The sequence below is a fragment of the Bombina bombina genome, chromosome 4 (assembly GCF_027579735.1).
Source record: "Bombina bombina isolate aBomBom1 chromosome 4, aBomBom1.pri, whole genome shotgun sequence".
Lineage (NCBI taxonomy): Eukaryota > Metazoa > Chordata > Amphibia > Anura > Bombinatoridae > Bombina > Bombina bombina.
Window position 1 is genome coordinate 1203131965 of NC_069502.1, and position 10793 is coordinate 1203142757.

The window sequence follows — 10793 nt, forward strand, 5'->3', positions numbered from 1 at the left end:
ATCTTGCATTTGTTGATTATGCAAATCTACTGTGTTGACTGGTCCTTTAAATCAAACATCATTCAATTTTTAAAATCATTGTCTATAATCACGTGATTATACATTTACCAATAAGAAGCTGTTGAAAACTTTATTAGTTAATTGGTTGCTTAGGAGTTTAAGTATTGCGTCAAAGTTTGAGCGATATTACATGCGTTAAACATGGTGCAAATAGATTTATCCAAAAAAGTTTGCAATTAATGTATTTAATTCATTTTTTTTACCTATATCTACTAGTGCACTTTATTTGAAGCAATACTTCGGACCAAATTTGAAGCAATAATATTGCCCCTTGATTTGTAATGAGATATCCTTACTTGATTTTATTTAATAATAACGTCTAAATAAAATTAACCCTAGTGTGTCCCTGATGTTACTACTTGTCACAACAACATGTTGTAAGGCCTCAGACAGTTGGCCAGACAATTCTGGAAGAATTGGATCTGTTTGTGTCCCCTGGTCAGCATTTATAAAAAAAACCCAAAATAAAATATGTTTTACCAATTCCTTATTAAGATACAAGTGTTAAAACAAAATATGATATATTCTTACATTCTCTTACAACCACTGCATCTTCTGCCATGGCTGGCGATATGGCTGTGGCAGGATTGTCAGGAATTGATTACTCTCAGTCAGCTGTCACAGATGAAGCACAAACACAAATCATCATTAGGATGAGGAATATGTGACAAGGACTATATTATTGACATCATTGTTGTAGACTGTTATGACCACATGATGAAAAACTTGTATAAACATTTTACAAAAAAAAGACAATTAATTACAGTATCCTGCAGCATTAATTCATTTTTCTAAACTACCATTATAGTGTTAAAGACTGCAAACCTTGTGTTAGAATTGAAAATTATCAGGGATATCATCAATGAATTCTGATTCACTCCCTGAGTCATCTCCTACTTGATCTTGGAGAAGAGACAGTGGGAGCGGTTGTGATGACCTATCACTGACTGGTGTGCTTATGTCAACTGGCCGTACATAGCGGGGGATCCCATCTCTTCTGCGTGCTAAATCTTTGAACATATTAACATGTATGTCAAGATTAGATCCATGTATATGTATATATATATATATATATATATATATATATATATATCAATCAAAATAACAAGAGTATTGCATTGAGCAATGATACTTTTTTATTGGACTAACTATACATTTATAAGATGACAAGCTTTCGGAAGAGTTCCTTCCTTTATCAAGTCTGAAGCAATACAGTATTGCTTCAGACTTGATAAAGGAAGGAACTCTACCGAAAGCTTGTCAACTTATAGATGTATAGTTAGTCCAATAAAAAAGTATCATTGCTCAATGCAATACTCTTGTTATTTTGATATCTAAATCTCTGGACTAACACGGCTACTCCAATCAACGTATATATAATTAGTAAAGTGATTAATTTGCAACAAATTCCCTTGGAGTGCACTCTGTCTTCTCCTATTTTGTGCTTCTGCTGCACCCAGGGTCTTAAAAAAAAAAGTCAGGAGAACTGCTGGTGCAATGATAAATGCTGACAGCGTATGCTGTTGGCATTTATCGATGTGCAGCAGACATGATACGCTACATCGTATCATGTCCGCTCGCACATTAATAAATTGACCCCCATCTATCTATTTATCTCTCTGTCTATCTATCTCTCTGTCTATCTATCATATATCCATATCTATCTATCTATCATCTATCTATCTATCGATCTATCTCTCTGTCTATATATCACATATCCATATCTATCTATCTATCTATCATCTATCTATCCATCTATCTATTTCTCTGTCTGTCTATCTATCATAGATCCATATTTATCTATCTATCTATCTATCTATCTATCTGTTTATCTTTCTGTCTGTCTGTCCATCATCTATCTATCTACAGGTATCTTTTTATCAATCTATCTACCTATCTACCTATCTACCTATCTACCTATCTATCTATCTATCTATCTATCTATCTATCTATCATCTATCTATCTATCTATCTATCTATCTATCTATCTATCTATATATCTATCTATCTATCTATCATCTATTACCTATATATTGTCTTCTATCTGTCTATCTATCAATCTATCTATCTATCTATCTATCTATCTATCTATCTATCTATCTAACTGTCTGTCTGTCTGTTGTCTGTCTGTCTATCAGTCTGTCTGTCTGTCTGTCTGTTTGTCTAGCTATCATATATCCATATCTATCTATCTATCTATCTATCTATCTATCATCTATCTATCTATCTATCTATCTATCTATCTATCTATCTATCTATCTATCTATCTATCTATCTATATGTTTATCTGACTGTCTGTCTGTCTATCTTCTAAACCTTCATGCAATTAACAAAAAACTTTATTATCAATGACCAATGCTGTATTTACATTTGTTAGCCATGGGCTTTAGATGTATATGTTAATTAGGCAATATAAAATAGTAGAACATAAAACCGAAGAACATAAATGTGCGCTTTAATGCAAGCAGTGTTGATATATTTTAAAAAAAAGCTTTTAATCTACAGATGAGAGGAGCACTATGTATGAAGTGCTGAACAGTAATAATATCATTCATTTCATTCTTTAGTATTTGTCTAAATCAATGATCGTGTGCAAGTGCAGGTAACATTCACTTCTCAAGGTTAAGTGATTTAAACTGTGTAATATATCATACGCCTGTGATGCATCCCGCTAAATTAGGCTCTATTGGCCAATTAACCCCCCAGGAGAGCTGAGTTTTGCCTTTCGTTTGTGACACATCTATTCCCTTCTGGAACATTCTTTAGCAGTAAATGCTTTATCTGCAGGAAATAGACCTTAACTGTGACTACTTCTGTGTCACAACTGGTGACATAGTGACATTGTCTAAGACAATTCGCTTTATTCCTGATATATATTTATATACGTCTGTTAGACAAACTCAGGCAATTTGGCATTTGTCAAATAAGCAAAAGTTATTGCAGGATAAAAATACAGAACACGCCGTCATCCGAATACCATCAAACAGGAGAAAATGCTGATTCCTTGTGTAGTTTGCTGAATTAGCCTGACAGTAAGAGGGAAGGAAAAAGAGACAGACAGAAGCTTGGAAGTTTCTTCTGTCACCTGTCACACTCCTTATATCGCTGACACACAGACGCACAAGAAAAGTTATCTTTGCTGATTCATGAACTATTACACAGGTAAACTTGAGGCGAAATAAACTTTTTTTTTCCCTAATGTAGTGCTGGGTATTTTTTTTTTTAAAGAAATGTTACCATATGGTCTGTAGCACAATACAAAGTAGAATCAAGTAGAAAAACGCCAAGTTTATGACTCCTAATGTGACAATGCAGAGATATTGGTCTTCTGGACAATGTAAGATACAGGTAACTTAAAGTATAGTGTTTGTACTTGTGACAGACCCTTCTGTCAGGACTGAAAGAGTTAACTGTGTTTAGCTTTAAGAATCTAATTTATAAAGACAGGTTTTCTGGCCTCAGCTATTGTGTGCTATAATTACATTTAAGTAATAAACAGGCCATTGTTTAATCACCCTCAGAGAACAGAGGCTAGGTAATAAGACAAGCCAAATGTGTTTAAGTTGTTATCTGCCTAAGTAAAGTATTTAAGTAATATAATTCTATTGTATCATGTCAAGGGCGCTTCTCCCTTTTATCTAATGTACAACATTCTTTCAACCCCCATCTGAGGGGGGGTCAAAAACCTGTATAAATCTGTGTGCTGCCTTTTAATAAATGTCATTCTGTTTTAAACCTGAAACTGGCTGGGTTGTGAATTGCTGATTGTCTATGCAGGACATTGTTCATCTGGGGTTAACCCTTGGTACACAGTTGGTACCGTAACATTGGTGGCAGCGACGGAATGAACCTTATCGCCCAGAAGAGCAACTACACAAGCCAGTAACCTCAGGAAGAGGGGGATTATTACAATACTGACTAAGATGGAAAAGAGAAAAGTAAATTTTGCAGTTTTTAAAAACTTCCTGGAAACAGAAGGAGAGATTCATGGGTACCTTGCGGATTTTGAGAGGCAATGTGCACTACACAAGGTACCCGCAGAGGACTGGGTCACGATATTATCTGGAAAATTATCCGGCCGGGCCAGAGAGGCTTTTCGGGCCATTCCAGATGAGGAAGTCAGGGATTATAATACGGTAAAAGAGGCTCTGCTCTCCAGGTATGCGGTTACACCGGAGGCATACCGGAGGCGGTTCAGAGACACTGTTAAATTAGCTGGAGATTCCTACCTTGAGTGGGCATGTAAGGTGCACCGCACAGCAGCTCACTGGATAGCGGGGTGCCAAGCCATATCTGGGGAAGAGGTGCTGCAGCTATTCCTGTTGGAACATTGCTTCGACAAGTTACCCGCAGGAGTTCGAGAGTGGGTTCGGGACCGTAAACCCTCCACCCTGCAGGAAGCGGCTCGCTTGGCAGATGAGTATACGGATGCCCGCAAACTGGACACTGCTACCACTAAGCCCCCTGCTAGAGTGGAGTACAGACCCCCAGTCACCCCAGCAGCTGCCAGTTACCAAACCCCGGCGCACCGCTATACCACACGGCCTCCGGCCACGAACTACCCTCAGAGAGCCCTGTTCAATTTGCGGGGCTACTCACAACCGATTCGATGCTTTGGATGTAAGCAACTAGGGCACAAAAGACCAGAGTGTCCCCTAAACGCAGCGAACCAAGCGCAGTCCTGGAGAAGACCTGCCGGCGGAATCCCACGTAATCCTCAGCCTGCGGCCCGCTACGTAGAGGCGCAAGAATGCTGGAGCATCCTACATGAGGCAGACCTTGTGCAAGCTGCCCACCGGAATAACCGGCAACTGGTTAAAGTGAATGGGAAGAAGGTCAGTGGTCTACGGGATACTGGTGCTACCATGACCTTGCTTCAAAAGAACTTGGTGTCTGAGAAACAGTACACTGGAGACACTGTGGCTGTGAGGGTAGCAAGGGGCGATGTGTTCAGCCTACCTGTTGCCAGGGTACATTTGGATTGGGGAGTGGGCGCTAGACCTGTGAATGTGGGGGTCAAGAAGGACTTACCTGCTGATGTTCTTCTTGGAAATGACTTGGCCCCCCTTGTTTCTGCCTACGCTCCTATGGGTCCCGCTGATGTTAACTCTGTGACTACCCGTGCCCAGATCTGTGCAGCAGAGACTGACCCACCTGCTGCTAAGCCCCAGGACGCTGAGCTCAGTAAATCTCTATCCGCTATTGATATGTGGAGGTCCCGTTACAATGCGCTGATGAAGGAGAAGAGGAGCGCAGAGGAAAAAGCACGTTTAGAACGTGAATCTCTGCTAGACAAGCTGCACCGACAGACTGCAGAAAACACCAGCTTGAGAGTGGGACATGAAACCTTAAAGACAAACTTAGCGACACTTGAGGAGAAGCTGACGCTGGCTCATAGTGAGGTGCAGCAACTCAAGGGCACCCTATGTCAGTATGAAGGGATTGTGGATACCTATAAAGAGCAGGTACAGAAAACTCGTAAAGAAGCTGATGGGATTTTGAAGGACTGTTTAGCCCTAGTCTGGGCACTGAGGAAGTTGAACCCTTCTTTGTATGGACAGGAATTCTCTCTCATAACGGGAATACAGATGGATTGTCCTGGCAAACTGACATGCCTACCACCTCCTAGTCCGGTCATCCCCAGGTTGACCCGCCAAAGGGTCAAGCCGGGTCTGCCGGAGTGTTCCACAACGGGGGAGATATGTGACAGACCCTTCTGTCAGGACTGAAAGAGTTAACTGTGTTTAGCTTTAAGAATCTAATTTATAAAGACAGGTTTTCTGGCCTCAGCTATTGTGTGCTATAATTACATTTAAGTAATAAACAGGCCATTGTTTAATCACCCTCAGAGAACAGAGGCTAGGTAATAAGACAAGCCAAATGTGTTTAAGTTGTTATCTGCCTAAGTAAAGTATTTAAGTAATATAATTCTATTGTATCATGTCAAGGGCGCTTCTCCCTTTTATCTAATGTACAACATTCTTTCAACCCCCATCTGAGGGGGGGTCAAAAACCTGTATAAATCTGTGTGCTGCCTTTTAATAAATGTCATTCTGTTTTAAACCTGAAACTGGCTGGGTTGTGAATTGCTGATTGTCTATGCAGGACATTGTTCATCTGGGGTTAACCCTTGGTATACAGTTGGTACCGTAACAGTACTCTAGCTTGTTTTATCCATATAAAATAACATTAGCTATCTGTCTGAATGTTTTCTACTCAAGGTGCATCTATCTCTCACAGGTCTCCCACAAAGAGCTGAACAGACTTGAATTGCTTATGTGATGAAGCTTTAAGTGAATGTAAATTTTCCCCTGTTTTTAATAGTATTTTTAAAAACCGGGCACTAATTCATAAAAGTTTACATTTATTTTAAAGATGCTGGATGGTGTTAGGAATTATCCCGGGGCAATATTTGGATGATGAGTCTTGGAGAAAAACAGTGACCTTCTCAGACGTCTGGGAAACAATTACCAAAATAACACACACAGGCAGGTTATCATTAGCAAATGTTCCGTTTATTCTGGGACCCAAAAGCACAATATATAGACGTGGATACATGTGGGCATTTCTGGTGCGTAGCATCATCTTATTGGCTAAGCATAATACAGTAATATATTTCCTAATGGCCTTATTGGCATGCAGCATAACATATATGAAAAAAAAGAACAGACATGAAGAAGAGAAAAAAAAAATGTATATTCTGCAGCTTACAGGAAATAATGTAGGTGGGTGCTGCTCTGTAACAGTTGTGGTTTTGGCTTACAAAAAGTCCCTAGGTTTGTTTGGCTTTGAAAAAAAAGTACCTTATTTCCTGTTGAAACATAGACAGATCAGCAACTGAAATTTGCAAGTGTCTCAGAGAAATGATATTACGAATGGAGTGCAGAAATAATACATCAGTGCATAACATTATAGATAATGTAAAATAAGTACATAGGTAAAGTGTGCAACACAAATAAGTGATGTTCCCTGACAATTCCCCACTTAAGTCATAACAATGACTACTACTGGACTAACGTCTGGAGTGGAATGGGACATTTTTGTATGTGGTATTAGCAGGATGGTATTGACGATGTTGTGGATTTCGATTAGGTTGGTGTGGTAGAACCTGTAGGTATTGTGCACACTGGGAGATAGGGGTTGGGGGTGGCAGGCGTGTATGTTTAGCAATGCAGAAAACAACTATCTTAAAACAACAATTACAGAATAGTATAAACAAAGCAATGAAAACAATAAAGGTACCAATATTTTTTAGCCACTCTAGGAAGCCTAAGCCAGTGAAGAATTTATCCCAGGGGTTATCAATGCCTGAGTTTTTCTTTAATTCAATGGATAATTCTTCCAATTTCTTAATAGCAAGCGTTACTTTTCCAGTGGGACCTGTATTATCTGGTATGAATGTACAGCAAGACCCACCAGTTTGATCATCAATAACTTTACACACCCCTCCTTTCTCTGCTAAAAGCATGTCTAAAGCCATGCGGTTTTGGAATGTCATGTAAGAGGTTGGGCCAAGTTGTTCAGCAATGCCTTTAAGGGCATCTCTGGTATAATTAACAAAACGTTGTTGATTATAAAATATATAGTTTATCCAGTCTACATTTTTATTGGCAGTTATGATGGGGAAGATGGATTCAAATCCAGCTTTAACCTGGTCACGGGCCTTAAATTCATTTGGGACCCCCCTTGGGACCCCTATAGCGTCTATGTATACATGGGGGTCAAAACTACCTGGGATAGCCTTAGTCTGTCTCCGTGTACGATGAGAGGAGGTGCGGTGAGTGTGTATGTGTATGTCATCTACACCCAAAATGTGGAGAGGCATGATTACTTTTGCTAGAGCACATTCCCCAGACCATTGTCCCTCTAACCTAATGCAGATTTTCATATCCCCGCAAATCCAATATATGTCACCTAACGACTGAATGTGGTTATAGGTGTTGAGGTTACTATACTTATAACAGTACCCAGATGTAAAGTTACCTAAGAATATACCTTTTCCTGTGCCTCTATAACAAGTGTAGTTACCAGGATATATAGAAATTCCCTCACTGAGGTGTGGGGTTTTAGTAATAATGGGGTATTTTTCCTTCCAGGCAATACAGGTTGACTGATTAACAATGGTATTAGTATACAGGCTGAGAAAGCAGGACTCAGCGTTACTAGGGATGTTAAGGGGGACAGTACCTAAATGGGGCCGGGCATTACCACAAACATAACAATTTGATCTATTATATTGTTTGGCCGAAAAGGCCATCCATTCTAACCAAAGGTTTTTGTCTGAATAACCTGTTTCTAAGGCCATAGCATCTCTTGGTGAGGGATCAGCTATAGCAATCATGCCCTGAGATGGGGACTGGGTATTAATTAGGTTTTGACCAAGGTTTTGATAAATTTTAGTGACAATTTTGTTCCATTCAGAGGAATTAACCATATCTTGAAGCTGGAAACTACCCTTATCTTCGGATAAGGCCCCTCTTTCCCAAAAAGAGAGCATATAAGGGCCACTATCAATTGGACTGGGGTTTTCAATAGTCAAAGTAAGTTTCATACTCTGTCCGGGTTTACCTGCCGAAAGGCAAATTCCGGACTTAGAAAGGGTCATTCTTTCCATTAAGGATCTCCTAGTTCTATCTTTCTCGGTTAATATAGTAGTTGCCCATCTAAGGCCTGCATCTGCATCCCACCCATCAGCATTCCAGTATTTACAATCATCATTCCTATTATCATCCCTCCCTATACACATATAGACTGACCTGGAAGGGATATCGTGGTAAATGTTACACTGTGTTGCTACATCCCTGGGGCATAGAATAATGTCACAATAGTCAAAGGCATAAGTGGCAACGTGGAGATTTGAAGAATTGTACCAAAAGGTCGTAGAGCGTGGTGATGTGGTTTGTGTAATGGCCATTTTTGAGGGTAGGTGCTCGATCACCCTGAAAGGGATCCGGTCTGCTGACCTTCGGGCTCTACGGAGGGCTGGAACATGTGGTGTTGGCAGGGTTGTTGAGTTCTTGGTTGTGTTTTGTTTCTGGGGTGAGTCAGGGGGAGTGATGAAGTAATTACAAACAGGGGCAATACCATATTGTTCGTCCGGTGTCTCATAATAGCAGGAGGCTATTATCCATCCGGGTATTGCAACCAAGAGCAAGGAGGAAAGGAGGTACAGGTATACCAAACAGGGGGACCCCTGAATGGCGATCATGTTGTTGCAGAAACGTGCTGTGGATATAGATGTTACAGAAGGGACTGTGCGACCAACTTCACCCCTCTTTGGACTGGCAGTCGAGAATGCTACAGGTGTTACAGAAGGGACTTTGTGAACACTTCACCCCTCTTTAGGCACAACTGTTGTCTGAGATGTCCTGGACTGGTGGTACAGATGTTTCAGAAGGGACTAGACAGCCAGCTTCACCCCTCTTTGGACAGAGCTTTACCCTTGATGCGTGGATCCAGATGGGTTCCTGGGCTGTGAGGATGGCAGTACGAGTGATGGCCACGACTTCGGTAGGTGGACCGTATGGGAAGCCTCCCTTCTTTGCTTTATTCAGTTGTCTGATGCACACAGTGTCTCCGACCTTGAAGCTGTGGGTTGGTTCCTGTGAGGGAAGAGGAAAACGAGAAGCCACATCACCATAGTTGCCGTTCAAAACAGAGATCAGTTCATGTACATATCGTTCCCTGATTAAATCTAAATCACCAGTGACTATGTGTGGGTTCCTGACCCAGGGGGTGGGGAACGGTCTACCCATTAAAATCTCAAAAGGAGACAGCTGAGTGGATTTGCTTGGGGACATCCGTACCTCAGCTAAGACTGCAGGTAAATGATCCTGCCATTTGACCCAGTTCCCTCCCGTGGCCTTAAGGAGTTTTTCCTTAATGGTCCGGTTCATCCTTTCTACCACCCCTGAGCTCTGGGGGTGATATGGTATGCGAAACTTCCATTTTATCTGTAAGTGAGCTACCAATTCCTGCAATACCTTACTAACAAAAGCTGGGCCATTGTCTGAGTTAATCTGCAGGGGGCAACCAAATCTGGGAATGACATCAGTGCAAAGGTGTTTCACTACTGTTTTTGCGTCTTCCCTAGTGGTAGGAAAGGCCTCAGGCCAGCGAGAAAATTGGTCAACTATGACCAGCAGGTAAAACTGTTTGGTTCCTGTTTTAGGTATGTGTGTGAAATCTATCTGCAGGTGGGTGAAAGGTGCGGATGGTGGTGTTAGGTGTTCATGTTTTGCAGGTTTATTGTTGTGTTTGGTTTGCAGACAAGTGATGCAACGGTTAATGTAAGATTGTACATGTAACTGTAGATTTTGTATGCAGAAGTAAGGTTTGATTAACTGTAAAGTGTTGTGGATGCTCAGGTGACTGACACCGTGGGCTTGTGAAATAAAAATGGGTGCACTAGTTTCAGGGATACCAATGATTGTCCCACCTTTCCCCTCTTTCGAATAAAACCCTTGAGGGTTTAATTCGAGCTTCTGAGAGACCCAGTATTTGATATCAGTGACAGTGGCAAACTGCTGTAGTGACGATGTGAGCACATCGTCGACCAGAGAGGGTGCCACAAGTATGGAATAAACACTGTCTTGCAATGGAGAGATCTTAGCTGCTTGTTTGGCTACTGTGTCAGCTAATGCATTACCCCTAGCAATAGGATTGTTAAGGTTAGTATGTGCTCGGCAGTGTATGACAGCTATTTCTTTTGGGAGCAGGATGGCTTGTAAGAG